Source organism: Lissotriton vulgaris, chromosome 4_1, assembly GCF_964263255.1.
Source record: "Lissotriton vulgaris chromosome 4_1, aLisVul1.2, whole genome shotgun sequence".
Taxonomy (NCBI): domain Eukaryota; kingdom Metazoa; phylum Chordata; class Amphibia; order Caudata; family Salamandridae; genus Lissotriton; species Lissotriton vulgaris.
Window position 1 is genome coordinate 660,788,209 of NC_141691.1, and position 18,692 is coordinate 660,806,900.

The 18,692-nt window shown below is 45.5% G+C and overlaps 1 pseudogene; it reads left to right on the top strand.

The window, feature by feature from the left end:
- Positions 1 to 504: 504 nt before the first annotated feature.
- Positions 505 to 17,993, top strand: LOC147722394 (uncharacterized; annotated as a pseudogene).
- The last annotated feature ends 699 nt before the right edge of the window (positions 17,994 to 18,692 follow it).

The window sequence follows — 18,692 nt, forward strand, 5'->3', positions numbered from 1 at the left end:
AACAGAGGGTGGCAGGGGTGAAACAGAGGGTTCTTGGAACCTGTGATGATGAACCAGACGTAGAAACAACATAATCGTGACCGTTGCGAGCCGACATGTAAGTTCGCAATCGCGAACTGGTACAAAACCCTCGCGAACTGGCAGAAATCCTTGCGAACACAAAAAAAAAATCCGCGAATTCGCGAGAATTCGCGGATTTTGCGGATTGCGAGTTCGCAAATTCGCGAACGCCAGATTCGCTAAATTCGCCCATGCTTAGTGCAGTCCCCAAACAAACCTCCTGAACCTGCAGAATTGATCGCTAAGGGTAGGGACAACATCCTAGTCATCATGAAACCCGGACAGGAAAAGTGGGAGAATGTACCTGCTAAAAAATGTTATTTGCGAGAGTGATTATACCAGTTTGTTTTCTGTTTCTAGATCACAGTATGGCTTGCCGCTGCGATGCTTGCGCTGTGTGGTCGGTGTTTGGGCGTGTCCTGAGGGGTACGGGAGGGCCCGGGGATGCTGAAGGGGATCAACCGCCCTAGTCGGATAACAGCATTGTTGCAGCAACCGGATAACATCTGGGCCTACTTGGCCGGGAATGTGCTGAACACTTCCCACTTCTGTATGAGAAATCTTCAGAGTACAGCTGATATGATATCAACGTGTCTTGTCGCCGTACCTACCCCTGCACAGGTGCTTCTGCACATTTTCAACCAAACTAACTTTGATGGGGTAGTGGGGGGGCGCTAGAGGGCGCACTGCGGAATGGCTGCCTCCTAAGACAGCTCCGCCGGGCGGGTGACTGTTATCGCAATTACCGCAGTGTAACACTTAACAAAAATGCCCTAATTCGACTCGGCGGACGGCGGAACATCAGCGGCTCAACTGGAAATGTTTTGCGTGCACCGAGACTGGCTATAAATGCAGATATTGACTTAGAGAGATCCTAACAGCGGCTGAAGACCCAAAATGGCGGCGCCCGCGACTTGACACCGGGCTCGGCTGTGGCATCACCAGACGACTGCTCCGAGCGAATCCAGACATCGGAAGGGCCCATCCATTGCGAACGGCATGGGTACAACGAAACACAGTGATCAGATGGCACCGGCGATTACATGTAAGTGCACAACTGATGTGCGTTCCAAAGGGCGCTAGCAACGGGCAAAATGGTGGCCGCGCTGAACCGCAGTAATATGAGAGGCGGGATGCGGTGGTGAGATGTTCCTGCTGCGGGCTCTGTCGGAGGCTGTGCGTGTGGATGTGCGACGGTGCTGTCCGCTGCGGCCCGCGGCGCTTCTCGGATCAACTGGTGAGCTGTGTGCAGCAGGTGTGGCGAGCCCATAAGGGGTGGTGGAGACACTGTGCGGGTCTGAGACGAGCCGCGCGAAGAACAGTGCCCTAGCGTCGGCTGCGCCGGGCTGTCCCGGCCGGTGCTTTGGACGGAGTCTGCAGCGGGGATAAGCGAGGGTGCGGACAGGAGTGCATGCCGGGCTGCTTCGGGTGCGGCTGCTTGCATCGCTTGCACACTCATTTGAATGGGAGGCGCCATGATCCAAGACACTCATAGCCTTGCACTGACAGATGGCAGCCTGGTGATTCTCAGCCGGCGGTAATCCCTGCACATGGCGCTCCTGAAGGATTGATAGTACGCTTGCACAGAGGAATTGCCATAAGTTTACAAGCGCGCTGCCTCTACAGATCCTGCACCCGCGACACAGCAGTGAAATGCGACCCATCTGCTAACGTTATTCCTGGTCACTACTGGCATAGTAAACGACAGCACTACAATAGGATCCCAGTGACTCCTTCTGTTCCCATCTCCCCCCGCACCGAATGAGTACAGCGACCAGGCGTGGGCACGCTCTCCACGCCGTCCCGCGCTCCAGGACTAGCACATCAAATTCACCGGGTACAATGGGGAAACCGGAAAAACAGCAAACCAAACTGCAATTTGAAGCGAGAAAACAGAATAAAGGCACTGGCAACGCGTCGGAAGCTGAAGGAGGAGAGGATGACGACGCGAGCGCGGGAATGGAGGGGTTGCTGCGGGCCATACAACGCAGCCTGCAAGAAATGAATGGTAAGCTGGACACCCTAACACAGAGAGTGGACAATATGGCCGCAAAAATGGACAAACACGGTGAAAGGCTTGTGGAAGCGGAAACAAGGATATCGGCGGTGGAGGATGCCTCCAGCACCAACACCAAAAATTGCGCCAACATGGAGAAGACGTTGTGTCGTAATTTGACAGTGATCGGGTTAGCGTTCAGCTTTGCTACACGATTTTCCCCTTATCTTGACCATGATGTTCGGAGGCCATTTTGAGAACACTGGCGTCCATTTTATATGAACGCGCTGCCTCGTGGTCAGCATGCCCTTTTGTCCTTTCTCTGTACCACTGACCACCTAACCTGCCCAGCAACACGCTATTTTTAGTACTGGTCAAGCTTGCACATGCGTAGTCTAACCCTCTGTACTAGTGGACAGTCATTACTTAGGAATGTTCCCCAAAACTGACCAGTAGTGTTATAACTCCTCCCATGAGCTGGCTGTGTTCCAAAAATGTCCTTATATGTACCTAAACTGAGCAAATGTGTTCCGCCTACTCTTTTTATTACTGTAAAACTGTATAAAAAAGGTCTTGCACCGATGTTCGGTGTGATACTTCTTGCATTGCCGAAGGGTGCTGTAGGAATGTACCACCACCCCATGGGGTCCTAATAAACTTGTCTTTTGCATTTCCAGTTTCCGTGCCAACTTCTGTCTTATGATGTAAGCGGGTTTGCGGGATATGTAGGTCTGAAGAACCCAATACCACAAATTGGCAACCACGAAGGGACTCACCGGCGACTCGGATGCCCGAAGGAGAGGTCATGACGAAGGATTGGAAACTCGCCATGGACGCGTACGCTGCCACTGGTGTTTTCTTCCTTTCCTTCTGATCTGACCCTCCAGGTGGCGCCGGTCCTCGACTGAGATCCTGATCGTTCGAGTTGCCGTACAGTGCCTGTTTGGCTGATTCGATTAAGGAACTTGGCAGTTGGAACCTGGATACTTGAGAATTTGGTAAGCTTGTAATTGGTAAGATAGTCTACGGACGCTTACTGTGGCTTTTTGGATTTGTTTTGAGTTAGCTAACATTTGGTTCTATGATTTGAGTTATATGTGCAGTGCACTTCACATAGGCAGGCAATGTAGAGATATTTCTCTAATTTTGTATTTGTTTGAACGGCACACCTTGTGTGAAGTATATTAAGTGCCATTTTTTTAATATTGCGTTTCCGTGATATTTTGACATGCCTGTTTTAAGCACACTTCGAGGAATGTGTTGTCTTGGAAAAGGTAAATCTCAGCCGGCTCCCCCAGAGGGGACACCTAATCGCGAAATGTACGTTAAATTTGGCATTCCCCCTATTATATACAGTACATTGTGGAACAAGTATACTAAATCTGATCCCGAATTGCAATGGCCACTACATGGGTCATTTGATTTACGAAAGGTTCAGTATGTGGAGCAATGTTTGTTTTAGCGCAGGTCTAGACAAGATATGTTTGATTGTGTACGTATGTGGGAGAAAGCGGTGCGTGAGCGAATGAAGCGTGAACAAGCCTTGGCGGACAAAGAGCAGCGAAAGGCTGCTTGTGATAAAGCTTTACAGCTGGAGGAAAAAGAGTTGCAGGAGAAGAAAGAGAGGGAGGCACGAGAACGTAATTTGCAAATGAATGGTCAATTCCCTATTCGACGTCCTCTTTATCCTGTCCTTACTAATGAATCTGATGATTTTTCATTATTAGACCGTTGCCCGCCTCCATATGTTTCACCTACGGCCCCAACTGAGAATTCGGACGGAGACGATCAAGGGAGTAGTTGTACTAGGCTAAGTGCTGGTGAAGCTGCTGAATTGCGTAGTTTTGCTCGAAAACTTAATCTTAAGACGATAACTATTTCAGAGATTGATGATCATATGCGTAAGTGGTCTGAGCAAGAACAGTTGTATTTCTTGAGCCATTTTGGAGATGAAGTTGTAGAACGATTTAGAAAGTATTCAACTGATTTGGAGCATAAGGATGTATCAGTTGCTCGTGAGAATATGCGTAAAGGTCTTTTTGTTATTGCAGATGCGGATCGGTTTTTTCAACGGTTGGTCCAGCTACGGGATGAGGCGTCAAGATTACGGGAGGCAAAAAAGGCATCAGATGCGCCTGCGCCGAGATCGACGGAGAAATCCAAAGAGTGTCCTATCTTTGGAGCAGATAAGAGCTCTACAGTTCATGTTATGCCTAAGCGTGAAGCTGCACCTTTATATGTCCCTCCTAAAGGGCAAGGTACAGATGATGACAAACGTCTGTGAATGCAAAGGGTTATTTTATATATAATTGGGTTTATACACCGTGGAACAGAACAGATGTTATGGCACTTAAAGCCGTTCTGCCTGACCCTCGTAAGAATCCGACAGCCTTCTATAAAGGGGTGGAAGGGGCTATTTCTTCGTGTGTTATGACGTTAGTTGATATTGACCTTTTCTTTGGGTTAATACTGCCTCCTGATATGTGGAGGGCGATTCGTATGTTCGATAATCAAACAATTCTGGGGGTGGATTGGAAAACTCTAGCTCAAGCTGATTTGGATAGGGAACCCGCATGTAAGCCATGTCAATTAATTTTAGATCTCCCGGCGGCTATTTTGAACAAATTAAAAACGCTTGTTCCTCCTTAAAAGATTGATTGGACTATGTTAGCCTCTTGTAAGCAGAAGGCGGATGAGTCGGTTTCTGATTTCTTCTCACGTTTTGAGGAAGCATTTCATGATTACAGTGGGCAATTATTAACAGAGGACACGGGTAGGCATTTATTCGTTGACAAATATGTAGTAAATCTCCTACCGGAGATTGCAAAATGTTTAAAGACTAGTGAAAGTTCCTGGACCACGGCGACCCCTGCTTCTTTATTGACTATGGCTCAGTATTATGAGAGACAGGAATTGGAGGCTAAAGAAAGTACTGATAGGAAAGTGAAGGAATTAAAGACGAAAGTGATGTTGGCTCAGGTTTATGCTACACAGCCGAGAGGGAATGATAAAGGTAGGCGTGGATCGTAAGGTACGCCTTCTGGTCGTACCGGCATTTCTGAGGATCAGTGTGCATACTGTAAGCAGTTTAGACATTGGGCCTCAGACTGTCCGGTGCTTCGAGAGCAACGTAATCAGCGTGGTCGAGGAGGTGGAAGGACACGGAATAGTTATTCAGGAGCGAGGGGTGGAGCGAGTGATCGTGGTAGGTTTGAAGCGAGGGGTCGTGGTCAGACTGACTATAATACTTTTGATCGACGGAATCAGTATCAGATAGCGGAGGGTGAGGCTGCAGAGTCTCAGGATTATGCACATGCAGAGGATTGCGTAGGATGGGGTGTGGAATCGGTTGAAGTACCAGTAGATCAAAGAGGTCCATATGTATCAGCGGGCGTTTTGGGTTCTACTGATCAGTTCCTGGTTGATACAGGAGCTACTCGTAGTGCTCTGTCTAAAAACTTGGTTCCAAGGGCTCCCCTGTCTGGCGAAATGATTACATCAATAGGGTTCGATGGAACACCCTCTCTTAGCCCATTGTCCCAACCCCTTACATTTCACATTGACAGATTTCTTGCCCCGTGCCCGTTTTTATTGTCACCAAACACTCCAGACAATATTATGGGGATAGATATGCTTAAATATTTTCGAGCAACCATACGATGCGCTCCTGAAGGAGTGCGGGTTATTATGAATGATAATTACCCAGAGATAGAGAGATTGTGCCCCATGCAAGAAATAGAGGCGTTAGCCTCTCTCCCACAAACGTTATGGGCTACTTCAGACACGGACGTGGGCAGATGATTATCCCTCCTATTCGCATCACTGTAAAGGAGGGAGCGTCTCTGCCTCGTGTGCCACCGTATAAAATTTCCAGGGAAGGTGAAGTTGCTTTAACGCATATTGTGCATGATTTGATTATTGCAGGCGTGGTAGAGGAAGTTCCCTATAACGTCTGTAACAGCCCTATGCTTCCGATTTTAAAGAAAGATGCTGATGACTAAATCTATCGGTTTATTATTGATTTGAGAGAAATTAATAAGATAGTAGTGCCCCAATACCCGGTGGTGTCTGATATTACCACCCTACTTACCTTGATCCCGCCCACATTCACTACCTTCACCGTCATAGACCTGAAAAATGCTTTCTTTTCCATTCCCATCCATCCTGATAGCCGATATCTGTTTTGCTTCACATTAAATAATAAATCATATAGATTTTGTCGAGTTCCTCAAGGTTACACTAAAAGTCCTAGCATTTATAGCCAGGCTTTAAAAAGACAGCTTGATTCTTTTGATTTACAGTCTGGAGTGGCTCTCATTCAATATGTTGATGATATTTTACTTGCAGCAGACACACAGGAGCAATGTGAGGAGAGTAGTCTTGCTTTGCTTTCTTTTCTTGCCCAGAATAATCACAAGGTTTCTAGGAAAAAGCTCCAATATTGTAGACCAAAGGTGACCTACCTCAGTCATCTTTTGTCTAAGGAGGGACTGCATTGACATCTGATCGAATCCAAGCGATTTTAGATACACCAGTCCCCCACACTCAGAGAGATGTTCGTGCTTTCATAGGTTTAACGTCTTTTTGTAGGCAGTGGATAATGGGGTTTTCACACATCATAAAACCTTTGTTAGCATTATTGTCCAAAACTACACCGATTCCCCTTGAATGGACAGATGAATGTCAGAATGCTTTTGAACAATTGAGACAAGCCCTTTGTTCTGAACCAGTATTAGGTACACCAGATTATACGAAGATTTTTACATTATATGTACACGAGAAGGATGGGTGTGCATTGTCAGTCTTAGTGTAGACACACGGGGATAAGCAGAGACCGTGTGCGTATTTTTTGGCAGTACTTGACCCTGTAGCACGAGGATTACCTGGGTGTTTTCGAGCAGTCGCAGCAACAGCAGTGGCTGTACGACAGAGTGAGGGAATAGTTTTGTCACATAAATTGTTGGTGTTAGTTCCCCATGCGGTAGATGCTCTGTTAAATCAAACAAAGACCCAGTATTTAACGAGTGCACGTTTAACAGGATATGAGTTAACACTGTTGGCGCCGCATATCACACTGAAGAGATGTGCTACTCTGAACCCTGCTACTTTATTGCTGTATCCAGTTGCTGAGGGCCAGGAGGAAGAACACCATGATTGTGTTTTCCTGACTGAAAAACAAACAAAGGGTCGTGTTGACTTACAGGATACGCCACTTCCAGAGGTGGATGGGGAACTGTGGGTTGATGGATCGTGTTTAAGGTTGCCAGATGGTACAACTTCTGCAGCATATGCGATCACGACACTTAAGACAGTGGTAGAAACAGCACGAATACCACAGAAATCGGCCCAAGCAGCGGAATTGATAGCTTTAACAAGAGCATGTGAATTAAGTGCTGGTCTATGTGTGAACATCTACACTGATAGCCGGTACGCCTTTGGAGTAGCGCATGATTTTGGCCTACTCTGGAGAGAGCGAGGGTTTTTGACTTCACACGGAGTGCACATTATGCATGGAGAACTAGTGTGTGATCTTCTGAATGCGCTACTATGTCCAAAGAAAGTGGCGATAATTAAATGCAATGCACATAAGAAAGTGACGGACAAAGTAGGGCAAGGAAATGCCTTTGCAGATCGCATAGCGAGGGAAACTGCTATGTTACAAAACGCCTCACAGATGTATGTAGTGAAATCACCGGCTGAGCGATGGCATGATGCTAGAGAGGAGATACTAGACATTCAGAAATCAGCGTCTGAAGCAGAACTCGCAACCTGGGCAACGGAGGGAGTGTTGGACGATGAGGGTTGCTGGAGGAGCAAGGACATGGAGAGATGGAAATTGCCTGCAGCTTACTTGCAAGCAATGGTTCAAATGACACATGGATTGGCACATGTTGGAGCTCTTGCAATTACTAAATTGCTTACACGAGTCTGGGAGCATCCTGAGATTGCCAATACGGCCAAAAGAGTAGTGCAGACCTGTCTGATATGCTTGCAGTACAATCCTGCTAAAGGGACGTATACTCCAAAAGGAGGGTTTGTTCCACCTACTGCACCATTCGAAGTACTACAAATGGATTACATCCAGCTTGAGCGTTGCAACAACCTTAAGTATGTCTTAGTGGTGGTGTGTGCTTTCAGTAAATGGATTGAGGCCTTCCCCACGAAGGATAATACAGCGCTGACAACAGCTAAGGTTTTCCTCAAAGAGTACTTCCCGCGCTACGGTGTTTGTAAATTTCTGTGGAGTGATAATGGTCCTCATTTTGTTGGGAAGATTGTGGAATACGTCATGAAGGGATTGGGAATTCAGCAAAAGTTTCATGCTGTATTCCATCCGCAGTCAGCAGGTCTGGTGGAAAGGTATAATGCTACTCTGAAACTGAAGCTAGCAAAGATCTTAGCATCTACGTCTTTGAAATGGCTGGATGCTCTGCCTCTAGCATTGCTATCTATTAGATCAGTGCCCCATTCCCGAACTGGCCTCACACCCTATGAAGTGGTGTTTGGGAGGCCTATGAATATATGGGGAGTTCCTAAGCCTCGGTTGTTACATGATGTGCCTTGTATAATGATTAACGATTATTTGGCACGGTTAACAAATGATTTACTTTCTATTCATCAACAGGTTCGAGAAGCGCTCCCCGACAATTCTATTGGAGAGGCTCATAATCTTCGTCCTGGTGACCATGTGATGATCTGGACTTTTGAGAGAACCAGCAGCTTGGAGCCGAGGTGGCGTGGACCTGAGCAGGTGTTGCTGGGGACTCGAACGGCTGTGCGAGTCACGAACAGGAAGCGATGGGTGCATTCTACTCATTGTCGTCGTGTCTCTCCGGATCTGGTGAGCCCAACTGTGCTGTCTGATTATCGAGACATCTTGTATGAAGAGAAGAGCCCAGCTATTACGTCTACTGAATCGGAGGGAGCCTTCCCGGACCACACTGTCTCTGGTGGAGAGAGATATAATCTACGGCCAAGAAAAGCAGTTGTTTTGTGCGAGACTGGTTGAGTTACCGCTCCAGGTTTGTGAAACGGAAGCCGGGAATATCAAGGGGGGGGATCAGTTCTGCCAAGTGTAGCGACATCCGTCTTGAAGCTCGGAGAAGAAACCAACGGCTACCTCGGAGCTCAGCACTCATATTTTTATTTTTTAGTTGCTTTCTTTGTGAGACATTTGTACTTTGAACTATGGCACCTTCTACGATACGGAATAAGAGGATTCTTGGTGCAATACTTTTCGTTATGACCATAGTGGTGATAGCGGTAATAGCTTGGGTGGTAGAACGAATGGTTCCGGCAAGAGAATATTTATTGCCTACTTCCCCAATTCCATCTGAACATTTTCATTTCACTTTGCCCTATCATGAAGAACGACATAGACAAACTTATCTAAATAACAGTTTCATTCAAATTTTGCATCACACTCATAATATGACGAACACTTCGAACTGTTGGGTATGTGGAATGTTGCCTGGACATCAAAAGAAAGGAGGCACTCCGCTTATCCCTCTTCCGTTCTCTCACAATGGTTCTTGTAATGCTTGGTACACTCTTCTGTTCACTTTGAGATGGCCGACAAAAGGTGGCTTACTTTTTTGACTAAATAAAGTCTGCTATCATGATCGAGATGGCTACCCGCAAGCAGAAGGAACTAAATTTGAATGGGAAGAATATCGACCAACCAGATAATGTATCTTCGCCCCGAGTTTATACGAACCAAAGAAATGTAAATATGTCCAGTCTGCACGTGATCACAGTAATTGATACTAAAGCTGATTTATGTGTCCGAAATAAAGGTACAATCCCAGTAGGAAGAAGTGAATGTAATACTACTCTCACCTTTGACACTCCAAATGGTATCACCTTTGTGGCTTCACGAAACACTTACTTTATTTGTGGAAATGAAGGTTATCACCGTCTCCCTATAGGTTGGTTAGGAACATGTTATATATCTTTTGTATTACCTCCTGTGTTTATTGCCCCGCCTATGTACCATAACGATTTTATTTTATACCATGATTTTATACTAAATAGAGTAAAGAGAACATTAGCAATTGATGAAATTGACCAGACAGATACCTCCCTGCAGCAATATTTTGATTTCAATTTAGGCCTCTTCTCATTTGTTGGTGCTGCTTTAAATAGCAGAAAGATCAGACGGCTAACACGTGTTGTGGAAGCCGTAGCTAATGAGACCGTTTTTACTTTGGGGAATTTGACTGAGGAACTTCAAATTACCAGAATTGTAACGCTCCAGAACCAAATGGTTCTAGACGTAGTGTTAGCTGATCGTGGGGGTGCATGCCGCATTATCGGAAGTAGTTGCTGCGTGTATGTGCCTGATAATTCACCTTCTGTATATGATGCCATTTCTAAATTACACAAAATAGCTGCTGAAATACATCCTGATAATGGTACCTGGACACTTTCAGGCTGGTTTTGGACATTACTCAATACCTGGGGTTGGAAACTGTTGACAATTTTATGTATAATAATTGGGATACTCTTTTTTCTATGCCTATGTATTCAGTGCGGCCCTATGTTATGTCCTATGTGTATTTCTGCTTGTATTCCATCCAAACGAGCTATTGTCAAGAATGAGCAAATGATCAATAGAGAAATAACGAATATTATGTCAATCAATATTGATGATGAATACCCTGATTATGTCCATTATGAGGTAGCTTCAGCTAAACGCTAAAAGGGTTGTCTGTCGTAATTTGACAGTGATCGGGTTAGCGTTCAGCTTTGCTACACGATTTTCCCCTTATCTTGACCATGATGTTCAGAGGCCATTTTGAGACCACTGGCGTCCATTTTATATGAACGAGCTGCCTCGTGGTCAGCATGCCCTTTTGTCCTTTCTCTGTACCACTGACCACCTAACCTACCCAGCAACACGCTATTTTTAGTACTGGTCAAGCTTGCACATGCGTAGTCAAACCCTCTGTACTAGTGGACAGTCATTACTTAGGAATGTTCCCCAAAACTGACCAGTAGTGTTATAACTCCTCCCATGAGCTGGCTGTGTTCCAAAAATGTCCTTATATGTACCTAAACTGAGCAAATGTGTTCCGCCTACTCTTTTTATTACTGTAAAACTGTATAAAAGAGGTCTTGCACCGATGTTCGGTGTGATACTTCTTGCATTGCCGAAGGGTGCTGTAGGAATGTACCACCACCCCATGGGGTCCTAATAAACTTGTCTTTTGCATTTCCAGTTTCCGTGCCAACTTCTGTCTTATGGTGTAAGCGGGTTTGCGGGATATGTAGGTCTGAAGAACCCAATACCACAGTTGGAGGCATTGCGCAACAAGACGGAAGATTTGGAAGCGAGGTCGAGATGCAACAACGTCCGCATAGCAGGCCTGCCGGAATCAACGAACAGGGGCAAAATGGAACACTATGTGGAAAAGCTACTCAAAGAATTATTCGGAGAGGAGGACTTTTCGTCGGTATTCCTGGTGGAACAAGCACACCGCTCCCTCGCACCACAGCCGAAACCTGGGGCTCCCCCTCGCATCATCATAGCCCGTCTACTAAACTATAGGGACAGAGATGTGGTGTTAAGGCGGGCTCGGGAAAAAGGAGACATCACACATCAAGGAAATAAACTAGCATTTTACCCGGATCACACGATGGCTGTCCAGATGGCCCGAAAGGAATTCCTCTCAGCAAAGAAAAAACTACGAGAGCTGGGAGTGGAATACTCTATGCTTTACCCGGCGAAACTGAAGGTCACACATGCGGGACACTCGACGGTGCTCCCCACGCCACAGGCAGCACATGAATTTATCAAAAAGCTGGGAAAGCGTAGGCAACCATCGGGACGAGAAGAGCAGCAGAGTGAGGAAGATTGAACGACCGTCAGAAGGTAAAACTGTGTCACTCCTCACTGCGTAAGGGAAATGCCTCAGTCCTTTACTATGTATGTAACTTACACTGATTAATATGCTGGCGTGCAAACAAGATGCGACGAGCAGAGGTGGATTGATAGCCGCCAGGGCTGCAACACTGTGGTAATGACTAGTTAGATGGCTGATATAAGACTTTGAGTGACTGAGCAGCTCAGACTGCATGTGCTAATGCAAGATTACTTTAAGCCGAACATGCGCTATACCTGGGGCAAATATAGACAATATGCCACAGAATGGAGGGGCTGCAGGGAGGCTTTATCTAGTACTCGCTGTGAAATGGCCTGTAGGGCTAAATACTCGCCTCCTCAGAACAATGTTGTTGCTTATACTGCTAAATGCACTCGTGAAAGATTGGGTTCTGTAGATGAAAAGTGGGAAATGGTATAACTGTGAATGCATTATTCAGTTACACTGAGATACGAGATATGTTTAATGTTGGTAACGCACCCGTCCACATCCACAAATGTGGATGAAGATGTGTGCACCTAGTGGACCCCCTACGAGGGTGCTCCCCACACTAAGTTTGTTTCAAAGGTTGGTTGATTCAGGGACTTGGCTTTGGCAGGGTTGGGTTGCTAAAGTGGGAGGGGGGGAGGTGTGGGAATTTGGGAACTGTTGTTTAAGATCACTGCACATGAGAAGCATTGCAAACTCCGGCTCACATGGAGTAAACGCAAAACATGATTTCTTGTTATTACTTGACCTGACGCTGCAGGGTACATATGAGACAAGGGACCTCTACAGATTAAGATGTGTGCAATTAGCTTGTGGATAGAATGAGGTCTAAGCTTCTCAACTTTATCACCTGGAATGTCAGAGGTCTGAATAACCCCCCAAAAATTCGACATATATTTGCATATTTCACTAGGCTGCAAATTGATATAGCTTTCCTCCAGGAGACGCATCTTGCACCAACAGCACCGACTACACTGGGCAGGCGATGGGCAGAGGCAGTGTACACCTCCAATTACTCTTCGTATGCACGAGGGGTCAGTATCCTGATATGCAAAGGGATCAACTTTCAAGTCCCAAAGGTATTAAAAGATGCAGAGGGCAGGTATATAATAGTGGTTGGGCATCTTCGGAACCAAAAAATAGCGCTCATAAACACGTATGGCCCAAACACAGATGACCCGGGGCTATATACCACTCTTTGGCACACTATCATTGACCTACAGGTAGGAAACCTAATGTGGGGGGGTGACTTTAATATAGCATTGAGGGATGGACTAGATCGCTCACTGAACACAACAGAACCACACAGAAGGGCACTTGGAGAGTTACACGATGTCATCACTGACCTCAGGCTCACGGACATTTGGAGGGAACGCCATCCGGGCCACCTGGAAGCTACGCATGTGACTACAGTACACAATAGCTGGTAGAGAATAGACTATTGGCTAGGGACCAGTGAGATCTCGTTGTGGACTACATCCATCAAACACTTGCCGCGAACATTGTCAGATCACAGCCCAGTGTTACTCTCCTTAGTGTTTCCACATTATAACCCCCCCCCCTTCGCCTGGCGATTCAGCGCTGCAGCGCTCCTTGACTCTACATTCACTGACACCATTCACAAGGCAATAGTGGAGTATTTTGAAATAAATGGAACCACCACGGAAGACAAAGGGCTGTTATGGGACGCATTTAAGGCGACGATTAGAGGCACATGCATCAGTACTAATGCAGGTATTCTGAAAGACATTAGACGACAGTTAAAAATCAGAGAAACTAAACTGGGTGAATTAGAGCAGCGATATGCCCAAACAAGGGATTCGACTATACTAGAAGAGATAAAAACGGTCTTGTCAGAACATCAGAATTACGCAAATGATGAAATTAAATATGTCTTAAAACGTGGTTTGGCAAGGGCTTACGGAGAGGGAGGTAGACCTGGGAGAGCCCTAGCGCAAAAGATTTGCACTGGACATGCCCCACAACATATCAATATAATCAAAGACACAGACGGCGTAGCGAGATATGACATCGACGGCATACTGAATGAATTCCAACTCACGTATGGTCAGCTATACGAGTCCCACCTAAATGTCTCAACGGCTGATATTCTAAACTACACAGCAGACATTGAGCTAGCATGGTTAGCAGATGCACACAGAGATTATTTGTCCCGCCCCATTACAGTTGAGGAAATAACGGATACTATTAAAGCCCTCCCTAACGGGAAAGCACCAGGCCCGGATGGCTTCACATGCGAATTTTAAAAAAGCATTTGTAGACATATTGGCACCTCATTTAGTCATGATGTAAGGCATGGCACATGAAAAGCAGTCCCTCCCAAGCTCACTTCGAGAAGCGATGCTGATTGCATTATTGAAGCCGGGAAAAGATCCTGAACTCTGTGATTCCTATAGGCCGTTATCCCTCATGAATGTTGACACCAAGATCATAGCGAGTGCAATGGCGGCGCGGCTCAAACCCCTCATGCCACTACTGATCAGGCCGGATCAATCTGGCTTTATACCAGAGAGATCCACGACACACAATACACATACGCTTTTTGCACTATCACATTACTTGACGCCTCAGACCAAAGCAGCAGCAGTACTCTTAGATGCCGCAAAAGCTTTTGACACGATAGAATGGACTTACTTGCATGCCGTCTTACAGTGTATGGGGTTTCCGCTCATATTTATGCAGTGGATAAAAATGCTCTACACGGACCTAACAGCCCGCATATAGGTGAATGGTTACATCTCAAATCCAATTACAATAAACAGAGGGACTAGGCAGGAATGCCCATTGTCGCCAATGATATTCGCGTTGATACTAGAACCGTTAGCGTGCAAAATTAGGCAACACCATCATTATTCTGCTATCCAGCTCCCCACGCGACCTCTGCATATCTCTCTATATGCAGACGATATGGTGCTCTATGTAAAAAACCCAGAAGTAAACCGTAATCCCTTATTCCGGGAATATATCAAATTTGGTCAGCACTCTGGTCTGCAAATAAATTGGTCAAAATCACAAATTCTGGCACTGACGGACAGCACTGCTCACTCTGCTCTAGATTACCCACTAGAATGGCGGGAGGACCCTACGCGTTACTTGGGCATCTGGTTCCATAGGGATCCTGAATTGGTAATATGTACAAACTATGGAAGAGTAGTGATGGAACTAGGGGAGAAAATAGACCACTGGAATAAGTTGCCGCTCTCGCTGGCAGATAGGACTGCCATAGTAAAGATGGTAATATTACCCAAATTTCTTTACCTTTTTAACAATATTCCTATCAGACCACCAGCGGAAGTATTTCGCAACATAACCAGTCTGGTGCTCAAATTAATCTGGGCAGGCAAGCAAGCGAGATTGGAGTTACGGACACTTACACTACCATATTCAAAGGGAGGGTTTAAGGTACCGGACTTGTATCTTTACTATTTATGTACACAAGCACAATTTGCGCATTACGGGTATGACGAGATCCCGTTTATGTCCCATGTGGCGGTGGAAACAGGAGACGCTCACCCCATCCCCCTACTGGTGATCCTACCACACAAACGACCCCCACTGCACTCCAGAGATGTCAACACAATTGATGCAACGAACACAGCCTGGTATTTGATGGGCAAGAAAGCAGGGAAATTACCGTTATATGCACCAGCTCTGCCTCTGACGAATCATCCAGAAATTTCGGAGACGCAAGAGGAAGTGGGAATGGGTCTATTACGACAAGTTGGCATAGATACAATGGGTGACCTTTATGAAGAAGGCCATTTCAGATCGTTAGGGAGCTTGAGCTACATAAGTAATCCCACACTACTGTTTAGCTTTACTTATTACAGACTGCAGTGGGCGATAAAAGAACTTTACAACACATATCCAGCAGAACCCCCACAAATGACCTCACTGCAGTACATAATTACAGCACCTACAGCAGCACACATGGTGGCTAGGCTATATGCCAGATTGCAGGAAGATATAGCGGGAACCACAGAGAAAACGAGACAGAAATGGAACAATGTCATTCCTGAACAAATAACTACAGATGACTGGGCCAAAGCATGTATGTTGACTCAGATGTTAACTCCAAATGGCAACCTTCGAATCATCCATTATAAATACTTGCACCAAATGTACTACACACCACAAAAGTTGTATAAATATGGGCTAGCACAGGACTCAAGGTGCAAAAGATGTAAAGGGGAGGGGGCAGATTTCATTCACCTTGCATGGCACTGCCCGAAAATAGCGAATTACTGGACCGAGGTAACGGAAGCACTGAGCACCATGCTAGATACACCTGTTGATTGCACCATAAAGGTATGCTTGCTGGGTCTTGTGCCGCAAATAAGAGCACGTAAACGTAAGTTTTGTGTGGTGGCACTGCTGATGGCAAAAAGAAGGATATCTATACATTGGAATAGCACGCGGTGGACTACACTGAGGCACTGGTTAGAAGATTTAACGTACTGCAGGGACACGCTGGCAACCTATGAAGAAGAGCTACCAGTTAGCTCTAGACCTCAATACCATTGGCAGTATCTACTTACATATTTGCAAGAACGACCACTGTCGGACCCTGGGTGAAATAAATACTGTAGTAATATCAAGGTAGACAGGATGTTAAAACTTGCAGATGTGGGATAGGAGGGAGAGTGCTGTGGAGTAGTGATCACAGTTAAGGTTTTGTTGGAGTTTATACTAGGATATGAGTTTTAAGGCACAAAAATATAAAATTGTTCTACCAATGTGATCGGAGAATTATTTACATACATGAGTGTGATATAAATGATACAGACATTCTTACTCTGCCACCGGACCTCCGGGTTGCCGGTATGACGGCTGTGTTAATATGTATATCTTCATATTTTCTTTAACCTGGTGAATTTCTAAAACTATTGATGAACATGCCACCGGCCCCAAGGGTTGTAGGTGTGAGGCTGTGTCACTTGTGTGTACATTAATAAAGATGGTTGAACTAAAAAAAAACAAAAAAAACTTTGATGGGGTAGTGGAGGAAAGTGATGTTCAAACACATCTGAGTCTTTATGAGTACTGTCGCTTTTGCCCGGAGGTTACAGATAGCCTCTGGAGGAACATGACAAGTATTGTTAACTATAATATCTCGACTGGAGACGTTTGCTATCAATTAACTTGTGACCCTACCAAGATTGGCAAGTGTGGCCAATTAAAACTAGAGAAAAGCAAACAATTGACCCCTGATCAACAAACATTATGTCAGTCACGACATGACAGTTTATGTAGTAATGTTACCAATTATATGGTTCGTAATCACACCGTATTAGCCGCTAGCCATGTTAACCATGTGAAATTACCCAAAGGATGGTTGCTCTCGTGTGGTAATATTTCATACACTTATATACCAGCTAACATAACTGGAGGACTTTGTGCCTTATCACGATTAAGTCTTATGCTTTTCCCCATGCATTCTGTTACACATATTCGCTCTTCTAGAGCTGCTATTCAATTACCTGAGGATTGTGACTCTGATATTGATTTGCTTTCGAGAACAGAATATACTAGTTTGGCTATTTCCATTGTAGGAGTGCCAGGACTGTCCGTTTATAATGCCAGAACAATTGCTAAGCTTGTCTGTTTAATTGTGAAGAACCTCAATCACACTTCTGCCGCTTTAGCTGAATTATTATTATATTAAGGAACAAGAAAAGCTGTTTTGCAAAATAGGGCAGCCGTGGACTATTTGCTGCTAAAACATAACCACGGTTGCGAGGACTTTGATGGGCTATGTTGTTTTAATTTATCTGACCAATCTAAGTCTATCCATGCACATATTAATGCTTTGAAAGATTTAGTGAAAGGGGTTACCCAAGACGTTGACCAAGGATGGTGGGATTGGTTGTTTGGGTGGATGCCTAATTTTGGACAGCTTCAGTATATCTTGGGTGTTATTATAGTCATTATTTGTGTTTTTATCTCATTATGTTGTTGCATTCAATGCATTCCTAATCTTTTCTCCCTTTTTCGTCCCAGATCCATGGTATTTAGACCAATGGGGTATGATGGGTGAATCGAAGGTCAAGGGATGGAATGTACTGCATTTGCCATTTTACACGTGCTAAATCACATGTTGACCTCGATTCCATGTAATGCTCTGATCTTCCATTTTGTTGCATCGCACTTCCATTTTGTGCTGCCTTGACCTAGAGTTACACTTCAGCTGTAACATAAACATGTTTTTCACGTAAACCAGTACAAGCAGGTTAGAGGCATCTCGTGAGGATGCCTCGTGAGGTTATGTTGTACCTTCAGAGTGTTTTCATGCATTCTATACTTATCTCTAGGACAGAGGGAGGATGGCTGTGCAAGTCTCCAAGGCCGGAGAGTGGGAAAGGAATGTCTTTTGCCTCGCACAGCCCAAACAGAATCTGGCCAGGTCTGTCTGGGTGGGTCTGATGCAGAGATGAGGCCAGCACCTGCGAATAGATGGGCGAGAGCGCCTGCTTGAGGCTGCTCGAACATATTGATTTAAACTATAAAAAGCGGTGTCTGTGGGGTGGAGCTCAGGAACTCAGTCTTGGAGTGGACGCACTTGCGGGACAACTTTGGTGCCCGAAGAGATTACTCCCTGAGCCCCGCTCTACGGGTTCCCGACTTGGTGTTCAGTGCGTGGCCCAGGGATGTTGAATTCTCCGGTGCTGCAAATGAATCTGGTGAGGTGCTTTGTACATTAACTGTTTATATACCTGTATTCACAGTTTCATATTTATGTATAC